This window comes from Megalops cyprinoides, chromosome 9, assembly GCF_013368585.1.
Source record: "Megalops cyprinoides isolate fMegCyp1 chromosome 9, fMegCyp1.pri, whole genome shotgun sequence".
NCBI classification, from domain to species: Eukaryota; Metazoa; Chordata; class Actinopteri; order Elopiformes; family Megalopidae; genus Megalops; species Megalops cyprinoides.
Window position 1 is genome coordinate 3,231,414 of NC_050591.1, and position 16,916 is coordinate 3,248,329.

Below are 16,916 nucleotides of genomic sequence, written 5' to 3' on the forward strand. Positions count from 1 at the left end.
TTATTGGCCAGCACTCAACAAATTTACAGAGTACAAGACAAAATAAATGACAGTGACATGATTGTAGTTATCACTACAGTCCAATTAACTCACCCCGTTCCCACCGGGACAAACACAAATACCCTGGAATCCCTCCCACAAGGTATTTAACCTAAGTAGGCAACCTGAATCAACGTCAGACAAAAAGCATGCTTTCCCGGGAACTTGCACACTGTAGTTTACCCAGTCCCACCCGGGTATCCCATCAGCAAAAAACACAAAACATAAAACATGCCTTGGAATCCCTCCCACAAGGTATTTAACCCAGGTAGGCAACAACCTCACACCCTGGGCCTCCGATGGGGTCGAAATGATAGACAACGTATAATTACGACAGACAGTTTAAACTGACCAAACTATTTGAATGGGCAGATTTAAACAACATGAACCATACAAATTTAAACTGACCAAACATAAGAGAAATTTATACAGCTCTACAGCTACAACTACGCTAATGATGAACTTCAAACAGGCGACATACTTTGACTAACCTCGACAAGTGCAGTACACTTTAAACAGGCAACGTTTAAAACAAATATCACTTTAGACAAGTTACAAAGATGGCACAGCCTTTGACTATGAACAGGGAATCCCCTCTGCATAAATCAGTATACTTACAAGATTTGTACCACTGGGTGGAGTGCTTCAGATTTCCACAGGTTTATCCTCTCATAGCCTAACTATGGTGGTAACCAAATATACTCACCCCTCTGCACGAGACCGGAAACCTGAAGGAAGTCCGAAGGTGAACTCTCACCCTGCTCGCAGCTCCAAATTGCGCTGTGTCCTAGATACCAAAACGTGTTTCATTCAGACAAAGAAGCAGATCCAATGTTCGTGGAAAAAGACAGGAAGGTTTATTTGCACAGCCGGCCATGGGAACATCAGCATGTAGCAGAAGTTCAACAAGTATAAGGTTTAGTTCTGTTTATATAGTTACAGTAGGTGCATTTACATGAGTTACAATGACCAGAGGGGGTGCTGTTTTTGATTGGTTTTGGGGAGCTGTGAATTGCTAAACAGTTCCCTCTCTAATTGGGCCTCTCCTGAACCCTGTTGCCTAATTGGCTATGTCGGGTTCAAACTTCAGAAGTGAAGCCCATATATGGTCATGGGGGACCCTGTGTTCCGCAGACTGTTACCAACAAGAGGCACCATTTGGCTCCGTCAGATGTAGTGGCATCGCTTTGTATTCAAATACACATCGCTTGTCTCCAGCGTTTGTATTCTAATACACATCACTGTCTACGGATTAAATGCTGTGCCGTTCCTCAGAATTGTCTCCTAACAGGGCCAACTAGTAGGATTTCAGTTTTGTCCTCCGTTAACTTTAAAAAATTATTTCTCATCCATTTATTTATTGCCAAAAGACAGGTAGTAATGGAGTTTATAGCTGCAGTATCATTTGGTTTAGCAGAGATGTATGTGTCATCCGTATAACTATGGAAACATACTGTCAAGACTCAGGCAGGGACTCAGGCGCAGACAGGGAGGGAGGATGCACAATGGATTTATTAAGTCCAAATCAAAATCCAAAAACAAGGTCAAAGCAGGCGAAGTCAAAAAACAGGAAAACACAGCGAATGATACCAAAAAACAGATCTGAATATCAGAGTCAACAAAAGACAGAGACAAGCAGGGTAGATATAGGGCTGGGGTGACGAGGAAATGGGATGCAGGTGGGCAGGTAGGCAGGTGGAGGTGATCAGGTAATCAGATGGGCGGGGACAGGGCGGAGAGTGGAGCAGGGCTGGAACACGAGGAAACAGTAAACAAGAGCACATGGACAGGGAAACAAAAACAAACGGCTAAGATGCCGCAGTACTGACACATACATTGTGCTCTCTAATGATGTCACCAAGTGGCAGCATGTATAGTGAGAATAATAATGGACCAAGGCAGCTCCCTTGTGCAACCCCAAAACAGATGTCATGTTCCTCAGACACATAATCTCAAAGACTGACATAAAACTTTCTTCCTTTGATCTATATTTTGAACCAGTTTAACACACAGTCAGAAAGACCAACCAACTTTTCAAGACAATTGATTAGGATATCATGATCAATCATATCAAACGCTGCACTTAGGTCTAAGAGGACAAGAATTGAGACCTTATTTTTATAAGAGTTTAGTCTGAGGTCACTGATTATTTTAGTGAGAGCAGTTTCAGTGCTGTGGTATGTTCTAAAGCCTTATTGAAATTCCTCTAGGATATTGTTTTCCTTAAGAAAGGAGTTTATTTGCAATGAAACTATCTTTTCAAGTATCTTACTAATGAATGGAAGGTTGGATATCGGCCTATAGCTATAGGTCAGTGTATTACCATATAGGTTGGGTTTCTTTAGTAAGGGTTTTACAACAGCTGTTTTGAAGGCATCTGGGAAGATACCTGTTTGAAAAGATGCATTTATAATCTTCAGGACATGACTTGAAACACTGTCGACCACCCACTTAAAAAATGCGGTAGGTACAGGGTCAATACATGAGGTGGAGGAGTCTTGCAAAGCTCAGTTAATGTAATACAGGTGAATTTTCCCATGGCTACATCTTTTTTAAAGGGTTTGCTGAGGTCATCTGTGTTTGCATTAGCAGCAATACTGGCTCTAATTGAAGTTATTTTGTCATTGAAGAACAATGCAAGTTCTTCACACTTTGATGCAGAGAACTGTGGATGGGTGGCGGCAGTGTTAGGTAGCTAATCAATAGTGGAAAACAATATTCTAGAGTCTCCAGCGTTCTCTGTAATAATCTTGGAGAAGTAATCCTTTCTTGCCAGATGTATTGCTTTGTTATAGGCAGCCATGGTTTCTTTGTTATTATAGTGAACTGTGAGTCTAGTTTTCCTTCATTTTCTGTCAGCTGCCCAACAGATTCTCTTAATCTCATTAACACTGTTATTGTTTAACCATTGGGAGATTCTTTCATTTTACCTCTTTTTAACCTTTAGTGGAGCAGCAGTATTTAGAACAGACAAGGCATTGTTGAAATTTTCAACCATGTCATTTAAAGAGCAGTCATAACTGTATGGCTCAAATGATCTCATAATATTAGAGAAATTTGCTTCAGCCTTGCCATCTAGGAATCTTACATGTTGGGTAAGTTCAAAGCTTTGGAGTCATTCTTTTTATTAATATGAATATTCAGGTCTCCATTCAGAATTAATCTATCATATTTAGTGATACCAAGTGAGATCAGCTCTAAAAATTCCTGTAGAAAGAGTGATGAATATCTTGGTGGCCGATATAATGTAATGATGAGCACTGATAATTCTGCTTTGAGCTCAAGAGCAAGAAATTCAAATGTTGTAAATTCACCCAGGTCAATGTCATTACACACAAACTGTGTAGAGAAAATGGCTGCAATCCCTCCTCCTTTCCTGCTTTGTCTAACTGACTGATAAAAATTATAGTGTGGAGGACAAGTCTCTATCAGTGTTGCTACACCAGTAGTGCTGTTTAGCCAGGTCTCAACTAAAAACATACAATGCAGATTCTTTTCAAGTATCAGATCATTAATCAAAAAGGATTTGTTAGCCAATGATCTGACATTAAAAAGAGTTCATTTCAGCTGTAGGGATTCTGTGACAAAAGGAGACTGGTTGTGGTTGAACACTGACACATTTAAGATTACTGAGACAGGTACCTGTTGGTCTGTGGTCAGCTGCTTGGTCCCTTTCCTATTAGGGTGGAGACCATCTAATCTAGATAAGTCACGTTTAGACCAGAAAGAATCAAAGTGGCTGGTGTAGCTATGACCGGTTGCAGTACAGAAATTTTGGAGCCAATGAAGAGGCGACTGAAGCGTTCAGTGTCGTTTCTCAGAGTTGGAATAGGGTCAGACAGAACACAACTTTTGCCCAGGTTCTCTATAGATGAGGTTAGACACTCGAACTCAGCGTGCAATTTCATTGATTGTCTGGACATGACGTCATTTGTTCCTACATGTACAATCATGGTGTGTACAGAGGGGTGAAGATCAACAAGCGCTGGAATGAGTTCGATAAAATTCCATACTTTACCACCAGAAAGACTGTAGGTAATGGCACCAGGAAGATTGACGAATCTGATGATGGCAGGGTTTTCCCTACCATAGAAAGGCTTAGGCGCTGCGCCTAAGTGTTTTTTGCAGAGCGCCTTAAGCAAAATGAACGTAAAAAGGCATTTAGGCAACATATCAGAATGAATGTAAAAACAACGGTGAGAGTTCCATGCGCTGACAAAAAAAGGAGAGTGGACTTGATCTCAAACGGAAATGTAAGCTGACAACAGGAATGAGCTGCCAATCAACAATCAGTGTTTGGACGAACGTTTGTACATTTGGTGTGTGACAGATGCCCATCGCCAAGCTAATCAAACAGCTGATTGGATATTTCTCTGTACCGTCAACTCGGGATGGTAGTTACAACTAGAGCCCAACCGATATATCGGCGTGCGATATTATCGGCCGATATGAGCTAATTACAGACAAATCAGTAACAGCATTTATAACAGCTGATAAACGACAATTAAAAAAGAAACAGAGAGACGGAAGGTGGATCCTTCAACCATGTTATGAGTGTTGTCCTTGCGTAGTGTGTCCACCAGAGGGCACACTGTAACTCCAATGTTGGCAACACGTGTTTGAAATGCCACAAATCACAACAATCAGCTGACCCAAGCAGAGTTGAGCAGAGTAGCCCACGACAGAAATCATCTGTGTTCATGGTAAATTGATAATTGTCATGGATAATTGATAACTGTGAAATACATTACTTAATAATAATAAATATCCCCATCACTTCTCCTCTTAGCCTAAATAAGCCTGACAACAGTCATGTCAACCATGCCTGGTTTTATTACGGTAACATGAAAGCCAGTACTGTCAGTCAAACATCAAAATTACATTTAATGTTACGGTAGTTGAGTGGTGTACACTAAGCTGTTGACAAACAGCATTGTAGGTTTATTTATGAAACAGTGTGGCAGTTCTAGCGAGTAAACAAACAACGGTCCTATCATTTCTCCCTCATCACTTCTAAAAATTCTGTGGCAACATTGCTTACAGCAGTTTATAAGCTGTCCATTGCTAAATTAGGTTACCCACCAAGCTAGCTAATGCCATGTTTATCAGTGGAAAACCGCTAACGTTGATGAGCGGTTAAACTATAGCGTTTAACTTATTCTGCCTAAATGAAGCAATAGTAAATATATCTGCGACTCGCATGTCTGTAGTTACAGTTGGTGCATTGGAAATTATTAACCCTTTCGGCGTAGGGTCACACTGGTGTGATTAGCCGTTTAACGCGTATGCTAAAACTGGTGCGATTAGAGCACTAGTTTGGAGAAATTCTAGCTAATTTTAGCTTTGAGGAAACAGTGATTTAACATTAAAATATATAGCAAATGCTAACTGAAAACTATGAGAAGCTTAATAATGCTAATGAAAACATAAAAAACCATGCGCTACATAGCATAAACGTTACGTGCGAAAGGGGACACGTAAATAAACATGAGCTGAACAAGTATCTAACATGGCTTGGTAGCCAAACAAAGTTATCTAGCTTCTCTTTCAAACGTGTAGTATGAAATTCCAAAGTCGCAAGTCCTTGTTGCAGACAGTCATGTAGTGTCAGATGCATTCAACAGCAGCATTTACTGTAGGTCACTGCATCAGTTTACTGCATAGTTTAAGATGGCATGATATGTTTTAACTTTTTTGTATTTTTATACATTTGACTCTTATTTATCAAAACTTTAATTTATTTTGTTGTACTTTTGTTCAAAGTACTGTTTATGACAATAAAACAAGTTTATTTTTAAACTGCATTATGTCATGTGATCTTGTCTGTTATCATATTGAGGACTCTTAAATAACTACACATAACAAATGCTATGGAAAATCTTTGTTTATGTTATGTGTTTCTGAAAAAAAAAGAATATCGCCCGAAATATCATTATCAGATTTTTAAATCCTCAAATATCAAGATCGGTATTGGTCTTAAATATCCTATATCGGTCGGGCTCTAGTTACAACCAATTACAACCATCAACTTGGATAAGCAAGTTGCAAGCCATCAATAAGGTAAGCTTAAACAAAGAATAAATGAAGTATAAACTTTTTTTGTTAGGGAGTAATTCTTATGGATGTTAACAATAGCGATAGCAGGTAGAGAGAAGATATAACTAATGTAGCCTATTTTACAACTAAAGAAATTGCTAACCTAGCTAACATACATAGATATTCATGTACTGAATTAAGTTACGTTAGCCAGCAAAGCTAGTTAGTTGACATTAGCCTACATAAAGATACCTCAACTTAACTAACATTAGTATTTAACGTAGCTTGGTGGGTAAACAAGTTAGGCTGTGTTCACACGTAACGTCTTTTTCTTATGAAAACCCCTGGTCAAAGCGTTTTTTCATATAAAAAAAAATGCTGTTCCAAAATGCAGTTGAGAGCATCCTTTGTTACCATAACATAGAGTTAACGTTAGGTAACAGGCTAGTTTTGCTAGTGACTGAAATAAACACAAACACCGGGGGGGGGGGCGATTGTGTGATAGGTCAGTCCAGGTAGAGTCTGAAAAGATGTGTCTTCAGACCACGTCTGAAGGACTGGAGTGATGGAGCTGTCCGTAGCAGGACAGGGAGTTTGTTCCACCACTGGGGAGCGATGTAGGTGTGGCTAGTACAAAAGGGGGGGAAATTAAAAGTATGACCAGGGTGGTACCAACTCCGTCACCCTGGGACTGCTACCCAGGGAAATATACACAGGGGTCAACACCAGTCCAATCAACCCTAGGAGGACATGCCAGACACAGGTTCGCTCACTGAGAGAGGACAGAGACGCTGTTTCCAAAAATACAACACAATTTTATTTGTTCGTGCTACAGTACAAGTTAAAATTTTACTTTATTAAAAGAGTACATTAAAATGCCAATGCGGAGAGGGCCTCAGTCAGCCACGGGGAGGTAGACTACAGTAGTGTGTGTCCAGAAGTGAAATACTCACACAAGTGCTTCAAAGAAAAAAAACAGGTGTACCTTCTGTGAACTCCAATGCAACCTATAAGCAAACCATGCAGTGACGGGACCTCACCACCGAGTGCCTAGCCTCCCCCCCAGGAGAACCTCGGCACCTACTCAAAGGAAAGAAACAAAAACCAAATCAAAAACAGATCCAACATAATACAACTCAAGCAGAAACTCCAAAAGCTCACAGTGTTTGCGGGAGTTGCTATTTCATAAGGTCAAGAATGTCATTAGGGGGTACACCAAAGTCAGACCCAGCTAGCCAAAGTAATTATCGTTACCCCTTTTTTAGGTACCGACAGTTGCGATCACCAGTACTGAAATACTAGTTGCACCGATGAAAGAGTTCCCCCCCCCCCCATGCACTCGCTGCGACACGGAGAAGATGAGCTGACGAACACACCAGCCCAATTGGGCTTAACCGATAAACACAACGAACACACAAAACGACCCCACAGGCACATATGCGAGAATGGAAAAAATAATACGAACAAACAGGGAAAACAAAAATACACCAACCAACCCGCAAAGGTAATTTGTTTAAAGGACACACAACCTAATAGCAAGGAACACTAAAAAAAAGGGCAATATTCAGGGAAGGGCAATATTCAATGGAAGGCAAACCAGCAGTGGCAGTCTTCCTGCCTGATGGGCTTGGCTGCTCCTATGGTGGGAGGCAATGAACCCGGGGTGGGAAAAGGAGAAACAGCCACCGCAAAACTCTTCAAACCCAGCAGGGAACGAGGATGCCAGCAACCACCTCAGATCAGGAATATTATGGCACACGGAAACAAAAGGTATGCAGAGGAGCAGTTCAGCTCCGTGCATCTTACCTGGCCTATATATATACCTGCCTTGTGTGGCAAATTAATTGTTTGCATGTCCTGTTGATGCAGAGAAGGCAAGGGTCAGTGTTTTGAATCTGATCCTGGCTGCAACAGGAAGCCAGTGGAGGGATTTAAGCAGGGGAGTAACATGGGAGAATTTGGGGAGGTTGAAGATTAGTCGGGCAGCTGCGTTCTGAATGAGCTGCAGAGGCTGGGTGGTGCAGGCTGGGAGGCCTGCGAGGAGAGCGTTGCAGTAGTCCAGGCGAGGGAGCACTGCGGCCTGGACAAGAAGATGCGTGGTGTATATTGTCAGGAACGGACAAATCCTCCTGATGTTGTGGTGGAGGAATCGGCAGCCCCGTGATGTGCGAGCACTGTACTCCTTGAAGTCTAGGTTGCTGTCAAGGATGACGCCCAAGCTCTTTGCTGATCAAGAGGATGGTATTGTGGTGCCATCAGCGGTGATGGAGAGGTCTTGCAGGGGGGAAGGGCCAGCTGGGATGAAGAGCAGTTCTTTTTTCTTGAGGTTCAGCTTCAGATGGTGGGATGTCATCCATTTGGAGATGTCAGCCAGGCATGTGGAAATCCTTTCATTGACCTGGGGGGTAGAGGGAGGGAAAGAGAAAAAGAGTTGGATGTCATCAGTGTAACAGTGATAGGAGAAACCGTGTGATTTGATAACTGAGCCAAGTGAGTTGATGTAAATTGAGAAAAGTAGGGGTCCCAGTACTGAGAGGGGTGGGTGCAGAGGTTGAAAGTTTCCAGTAGATCTGGGAGGATACGGTCAGGTAGGACTTGAACCAAGAGAGGGAGTCGCAGAGATGAGGACAGATGACAAGTTGGAGGCTCTAGCGGTGTGGAGGGCCTTTGTCACTCCCAGTAGTGCGGTTTCTGTTGAGTGGCCAGCTCTGAAACCTGTTCCTGAGAAAAAAAGGGGACAGTTGGTTAAGTACCGCATGTTCCAGGGTTTTGGATAGAAATAAGAGGAGAGATACTGCTCGGTAGTTCATATCATCATACGAGAGGGAGTGCTGTTGTACTGAATATCAGCATGGCTGTGATTCGGTGGTAGTAAAAATACTTCCTCCAGGATTACATTCACACGTGTTGTCAAGCAACACATAAACAGTTTCTTGACTGCAGGTTAGTTAGCTAGCTAGCTAGCTTCTTGCTTTTTATCATACACGAAAAGGCTAGTTAGCTACTTTCATACCCGACAGCAGACTCACCAGCTACTTTTTATCTACTTTTTATTTTTACTTGCGCTTTCCACTCTGCATTGTGAGCGATGACACTATGGACAACATGATAAGAAATAAAACACACTACAATGATTCTGGAAGTGAAAATCGGTATCCGTGGATTACTTGCCAGACATGGGTCACAGAGGGTAACATAGCATGCAGCACAATTTAGCACAATGGGACGCTAATGTAGTCTAACCTTTTTTTTTGATGCAGTGCCTGACTTACATGATGGTACTTACCCAATAGCAGACGTGTATTGGTATTGTGGCTCGCAGGTGAAAACCATGCTAGAGAAAGGTTGGACAGGTATATGCACGCCTGCCATGTTGACCGGACGGGTGGCGATAATCCCTGTTGATGCTTTAGGTGCTGCTTCTGGTCAGCATACTAGACTACAACATGATTTGGGTAAGTGGGATGCAGAGAACGGAGTATACGTAAACTAGGATGGAGTCCCTATTAGGGTACCCATTGAACACAGAATAATGTCATTGGTTTCTGATAACTTGATTACATTCTTTCCTTGGCAACAGATGAAAAGAAATGCAAGAATGGACTATTTACTTATGGTACAATCAGCAGCGATTCATTAACTACACTGTGCAGGTGTTGGAGGGAGTGAAAGAACAATTGCATGCTACTTCACTTATGATTCTACAAAACAGGTTTATTCTCAACACCATGTTAGCTGAGGAACAAGGAGTGCATGAGCGTATCGGAGAACTTTGTTGCACGGTTATCCCCATGCATACAGATGGTGGAGGTAATATAACCACGGCCTTAGATAGCATGAAAAAACTGAGAGATGAGCATGTTAAGAACACACAAGGGGACTCACAGGGGTGATCATGATGGGATTGGTTGAGTGTCTCTTCCTGGAAAGCAGCTTTGGTGAAGAATGGGTTAATTATAACTACGGTGTCTGGACAATTTCCCATGACACTTATAGTCCCTTCTGGTCCCTCACCGATGGTACTGGAGGACACCACTGTGGACAAGGTGGTGAGCAAAGACAGACCTGAGTGGCTGCTGCTTTCATCGAATGCCATACCTTGGGGTGACTGCCATGATGGATGGGATTAACCAAATCACTGTGCAAGTGCTTGCAATCTCTCCACAGTGATGACCCTCTGCAGTGTGCAAAACACCTGGGTCGAAGATAACCACAGCCAGTTAATTACTAACACATAATTATCTCCTATACCACTGCCAGAGAAGAATTATGACCAGCAACGGCTGAGTGAAGTGCTGGCAACCTCTCCTCTGTCCACTGGTCCAACGCCCCGGCAAGGCCTGGAGGAGGAGAAGACATTACTCTGCGTGGCTGATTAATGTTTACTTACACTGTAGACTTAATATATTACTTAGGTGATTAATGCTCGCTTAGCTTTAATGACTAATGCAGTCTTACCGAGGTACTTTTGATACTGTACTGTGACTACTGAATATACCGTGGGTGGTCCCATTACTGATGGAACCATGCTTAATAGGTGACTCATTTGATTTATTTCAGTATGTTTTTGATAAAATTACAGTGTATGCAAGTCAGCCCGCATCAAGCCTTAGTGAATGGTACTGAAGGCCACAATTTGCCCAGTTGTCGTTGTCACAGGGACTCTAGCGAAAAGCAGCTGAGATCCTGATGATGAATGAGAGGCAACGGCAGACTACTACAACCACAGCCAACATCCATGTGGAGGGGGCCACATGGCAATATGTGCCTTAAAGACACTGAGGGGTGTGCCCTGGCGGCATTCAGTGCAACGGCTTGCACCTGGCCAAGGCGCTGGAGGAATCCTGGGTGATGACTACTGAGCAAATCAGTTTACTGGTAGCGTATGTAAGTGGCAGAAAGTCCAAATAGGGAGTCTGCCAGCTTGTTTAACCCATTGGTGAGCTGATGGGGGCTGACTGACAATTTTTTATATATATATGTCTGACTTGATCATTTTTTATACATCTGACTGACTATATTCTATAAGTGTTATGCGCATTATGTTTGACTGACTATGATTTACATTTATTGATTTCTTATGATGGAGATGTTGTATAGGGACAGGAGCACAGAGTGGCTTTTACCCACTCCCCGCTAAAAAAGGGAGGGGATGTTTTCCACACTGTGCTCTGCTCTGCTATTAGACCTCCCTCTAAGCGATAGTCATCGGCTTGATGATCACTACGGCCATACGGCAGCATCTTGCTGCCAGGCTAGACGGAGTCTGGCAACAGACAACAGGGACAGTTTGCTGGTGTGACTTATAAGTCACAAAAGGGGGAAATGTGGTGGAAATACAGTTTATATGGGGTTTGAAAAGCACTGCCATTGCGAAGGGGTTACTTTGGTTCATAAACACTGCCTTTAGGGTTATTGTAGGTTGAAACAAAGAATTGGTATCAGTGAGTGACCTTGGTGAATTGGGGCGAGGCCAAAAAAATACTATATATCAAGTGCGGTGCTGGAAATAATGGGAAATTTCAGGCGGGATATGTTAAAAAAAAATAGTGGTGTATCAGAAAGGCATGCTAGGTAGTAGGGAAAGGATGTGTGACCTCACAGGAGAAGTTTGAGTTTAAGGCCCATAGCAGGAGGAACCAGGGAATAAGCATAAAAGGAGGGTGCATTTGGGGGTTTTCCAGAATGCTTGGGGCATTGGATGATTAAAGACTGCTCTGCGGACCAGCCCGGTTTACTGTATGTGATTTGCAACATATACAATAAACCAACTGCATCAGACTCTGAAGATTATTCTTGTACTTATTTTCTGATTGTGATTATTATATAACATTGTTTAATTCAGAATCGTTGCAGCACAAGTGTGGAGGGAGCCTCCAGTTCAACTGGCCCAGACTGAGAGCGGTTTTCCACCACAATATGTCATCCACAGAAATGATTTGAGGTTATTTAAAAGTGCCAGCATGATGGGGAGTCTCTGTGCAAGTTCTCTCATGCCTTGATGGCATTAATGGAAGTGGTTCAGTGTACAACTCTGACATTATGCTCTGTGATCACTTCATTGAATGTGTTAAAGATAGTGTGCTGCATAGTGATTCAAAACAACAGGTGTGACTTGATTCCACTCTTTCTGTCTTAGATTTTCGCAGTGAAGCATTGCGATGGGTAGATGATGGTGAGCGTTCTAGTCTCCCTCGCACTAGAGCTTACTCTTGTGACACGTGCACTAATGTAGTGGGGGATTTTGAGGCTGAAAATAATGTAGTTGTTGCAAAATCCAACAACAAAATTGATGAACCAAAGGAGTACCTGTGTAGACAACAAGCACAATTAGATACAATATTGCAGCATCTCTGCTTTGTCTCCTGCTCCAAATACAACAAGTATAGGTTAGCCCAGATGGTATCAGTTTGATTCTAATGGTCAACCAATTTGTATGCGGTGCGATCAGCCAGGCCATATCGCTAGGCATTGCCTTACTGTGGAGGGGGGGCAGCGAGTAGTACAACGGGAAAGGGATTCCTTGAGGCAGGGAGTAATGGTGCTAACTCCTCTCCTGCTGGACCACAGGGAAACTAGCACCATCCACTCCTCAGAACCAGGCACTAGATGGAGATGCTGTAGGCTCGGATTCAGACTTCTATTTACCTCCTCCTCACTCTATGCCCTGTGGTTGATGTCACCATGGCTGGGGTTACAGTGTCACATCTTGTAGACACTGGCTCTATGGTATTCACTACTACTGAGGGATCCTTTAGAAAAAAGTTTGAACCTCAGCTTTAAGGTCAGCTGTGCTCTTGTGGTTGGCTCCAATTCAATTCAATTCAATACAATTCATTTTTATTTGTATAGCGCTTTTTACAACACAAGTTGTCACAAAGCAGCTTTACATTGTTCCCAGGCCTGACACCCCCTGAGAGCAAGCCTAAGGCAACAGTGGCAAGGAAAAACTCCCTATCAGGAAGAAACCTTGAGCAGAACCGGGCTCAGAGGGGGGCCCATCTGCTTCTGGCCAGCACTGGGCAGGTAGAGTTAAAGACAAGTTATGCAATGTACTTTAAGACATTTAAGATTGATAGACAATAGTAGTTAACAGCAGAGTGATTATAAGAATGTCTCCTAGAATGTCCGGTTCTTGGAATGCAGCTGGCTTTGATGGGCAGGGCAGTGAGGTAGCAGCACTGGAAAACGGGATGAGACGCTTGGGCTACAGCTCCGGACAGGAGCCCGGAGCAGGGATAGGAGGCAAACAGAAAACAGTGGTTAGTGGATGATAAGAATGGCAGGGATGTAGAACAGAGAAGCAGGAGAGGAGGGGCAGAAAAAAAGGTGTGCAACAAGGAAAAACCCTGGCAGGCTAACATTATGGCAGCATACCTAGGGGACAATTAAAAGCTGCCAACGGGTTGGACATTCCCTACAAAGGTTATCTTGAATTAGATGTAGAATTCTAATTCAAGTGGTAATATCTTGCCCCATATGGGCATCCTAGTTGTAAAAGACTCACCTAATTCCACCACAAGACAAAATAAAGAATGTGTGCCAGGACTGGTAGAGATGAATATCCTTCGTTGTTGTTTCACTGAGCTGGTTAGCCAGCATGGTGCCACATTGTTTCATTCCCCATCTGTTTCAGCCACACCTAATATTCGGAAGCATGCTTTGTTGGAGTGTCAAACTTTTGAACAATTATCAGATTCTGGTCTCCTTCGGCAGGTCTCCCTCCCTCCTAGCTCATCCATCTGTGTTCCTGCTGGGTCTCTTAAGTTAGTTTGACAGGGGCTAAGGCCACTGACTTCCTCTGCTTTGCTTGAGCCTGTTGGAGCAGGAGGTTCGCTGTTGCCCCCAGACCTTCTTGTTCCTAGTGCTTTATTAGCACTGGGAAGTGGCTCTATTCTAGTGCCCATAGTAAATGTAGGTGTTCAAGATAGGTGGATAAAACTATGCACCACATTATGCCACCTTCACATGGTTAGTGTATGCTCTGCCAGTCCACTGCTCTGTTGTCATGAAGAAGACGGTGGGCAGGGCTCAGTGGCAGTCATCCAGTCAGTGGAGGTGACAGATGGTACGGTCCCTGGTTTAGTTGGTTGAACATGAGATACCCCTAGGGTAGTCAGGGTGAGCTGCAGTCCCCATTCTTCACCCATTGTGGTCATTCAGAAGAAGGATGGATCCATCCACTTGTGTGTCGACTACTGACAGCTGAACACCAAGAGCAGGAAGGATGCTTTTCCTCTGCCGCGCATTAAGGATTTTTTTGATGCTTTCACTGGTGCCTGTTTGTTCTCCATGCTACAGCTAGCATCATGGATATAACCAAGTACCCATGGCACAGAAAGATAGAGCCAAGACCTCCTTTTGTACTCCATTTGGTCTGTTTGAGTTCAGAGAATGCCTTTCGGTTTGTGCAATGCCCCTGGTAGTTTCCAACGCCTCATGTAGAGAATCTTTGGTGATCAGCGATTTCATTCCCTTCTCCTGGACAATACTGTCTTTTCTTCATCCTTCCCTGAACATCATGAGAGGCTGGAGCTGGTCTTCACCAGGCTGCAGCAACAGAACTTGAAACTGAAGCTCAGTAAATGTCACTTTTTTCCTGACAACATTAATGCAGTCAGAGAGTGGAAGACTCCTTCAACCATCACAGACCTGCATTCCTTCTTGGGTTTCACCTCCTATTGCAGGAGATTTGTTGAAGATTTTGCCAAGTACGCTGCCCCATTGCACAAAATTGTAGCCAAGTTACAGCCCAAGCAAGAGGAACCCAGTACAGGGCCCAGTGGCTCCCTTCAGGACCAATGGGACTGGAGTTGTGAGCAGGCCTTCTCTACCCTGAAAGAGAAGTTAATCAGTGCACCAGTCTTGGGTGTATGCAGACTTCACCGAGCCCTTTGTTCTTGAGGTGGGTGGACTGGGGCTGGGTGCTGTCCTATCCCAAGTGCAGGGAGAAGCTTGAGCTGCTTGCACTTAAGTGGGCAGTTATGGAGAAATTTCATGACTACCTTCTTGGTGCAAAATTTACTGTATTCACAGACAACAACCCTCTTTGCTACCTCCAAACTGCTAAGCTAGGAGCTGTAGAACAATGTTGGGCTACTTAGTTAGCTTCATTCAATTTCAAGATTAAGTACCATCCTCAGGCTTCCAACAGAAATGCAGACTCCTTCTCTTGCCCTCATCCCCTTCACCTGTTTTCATAAGCAAGGTGGCCTTAGGCATCACTCTCCTAGAGGAAGTGAGAATGGCTCCCAGACCTGGCAGACAGCCAGAGCAGGCCTCCACATTAGCCATTGATGCTGTGCCAGCACGAGACAAGGCTGACTTATGAGTGTTGCAGTCCGAGGATTCAATCATTGGAGCTTTTCTGAGCTTTTGAAAGAGGGGTGCCCCTCCTACTGAACTTGAGTGGACCAAAGAACCACCAGCCCTTCTGGAGCTTGTTCATCAGTAGAACAGAGTGCAAGAACAAGATGGTGTTCTATACCAGGAAAGCCATGTACCTGGGAGTAGGGACAAGGTGTTACAGCTGTTGTTACCCCAAAAGCTTCAGATGGAGCGCTCACCAGCCTTTATGACCATCATGCCCACCAGGGGGTGGAACAAACCACCACACTCATCCAGCAGCACTGCAGCTGGCCATTTATGCACCGCGACATTGAATGCGGGTGCCAGGAATGCTGCCGTTGTCTTGCAGCAAAGGCAGCACAGTCTAAGATAAGGACTTTCATGGGTAGCCTACTAGCTTCTAGACCCCTAGAGATCTTAGCCATCAACTTCACTTTGCTGGAATGATCCAGTTATGGACAAGAGAACCTTTTAGTGGTCATAGATGATTTCTCAAAGATCATGCAGGCATACCCAATGCCAGATCAGACAGCAAGCACTGTTGTCCACGTACTTACCGAGCATTGGTTCCAGGGCTATGGGGTACTCCAACGTATCCACACCAACCAGGGCCAAAGCTTCAAGAGAGAGTTGCTCAAGTGCGTCTGTCAGTTGTATGCCATTGAGAAGTCTCGCACTAGCCCCTATCATCCTGAAGGAAACTGGCAGTGTGAGTGCTTCAACTGGACTTTGCAAGACTTGCTGCGTTTATTACCCATTACCCATTGATCCCACTTCCCCACATACTCCTGTTGCTGACTTGCGACCAAGCCATGAAGAGTTCCATGACAGAGGGGAGGTAGACCCCAGTTTTGATGAGGAATCTGGTGTTATGGCCTGTATGCTTCTGAACCAACCTGAACCTCCAGATCAGGATAGCACTTCCTGTCCAGCATCCAGTGGGCTGTCCCCTGATCGACTGGATAAACCCGGGCCCACCAGTCATGCCAGTCCAGGGCTTGGCAGTCAGCCTGACATCGCTGCAACATCAAGGGAGGAACATCGGCCACCCACATTAGGGGTAGGAGGAAGGACAGAGCTATGCAGGACTACCAGATCGACAGCAGGCCATCATTCCAACCCCCACAATCTTCCACATACAGCAGTGAGACACCTGGTGGGTGAGGAGGGGGCTATAACTCATCCTACAGTTAGCTCTTTACATGCTATCTTTAGGCCTTGTTCTAAGTAGCCGTCTGGTCCGTCCGGGATGGTGACATTTAAGGGGAGGTGAATGTAGCAGACAGGACCTGGTAGGGCACTAGGACCCAGCAGATGCCAGTTATAGTGTCATGCTCATTTGCTTTGGGTATTTAGCATGACATAGTCATTGGGTTCCAAACCAGCTAAGCCAATGTTGGAGAGTGAAGCTGCGGTAGGTTTGAAATACTCTCTCTGGTCATTTTGGCAGTGATTACACTTTGGCAGTGATTACAGTGTGTTGCTCACGTGTG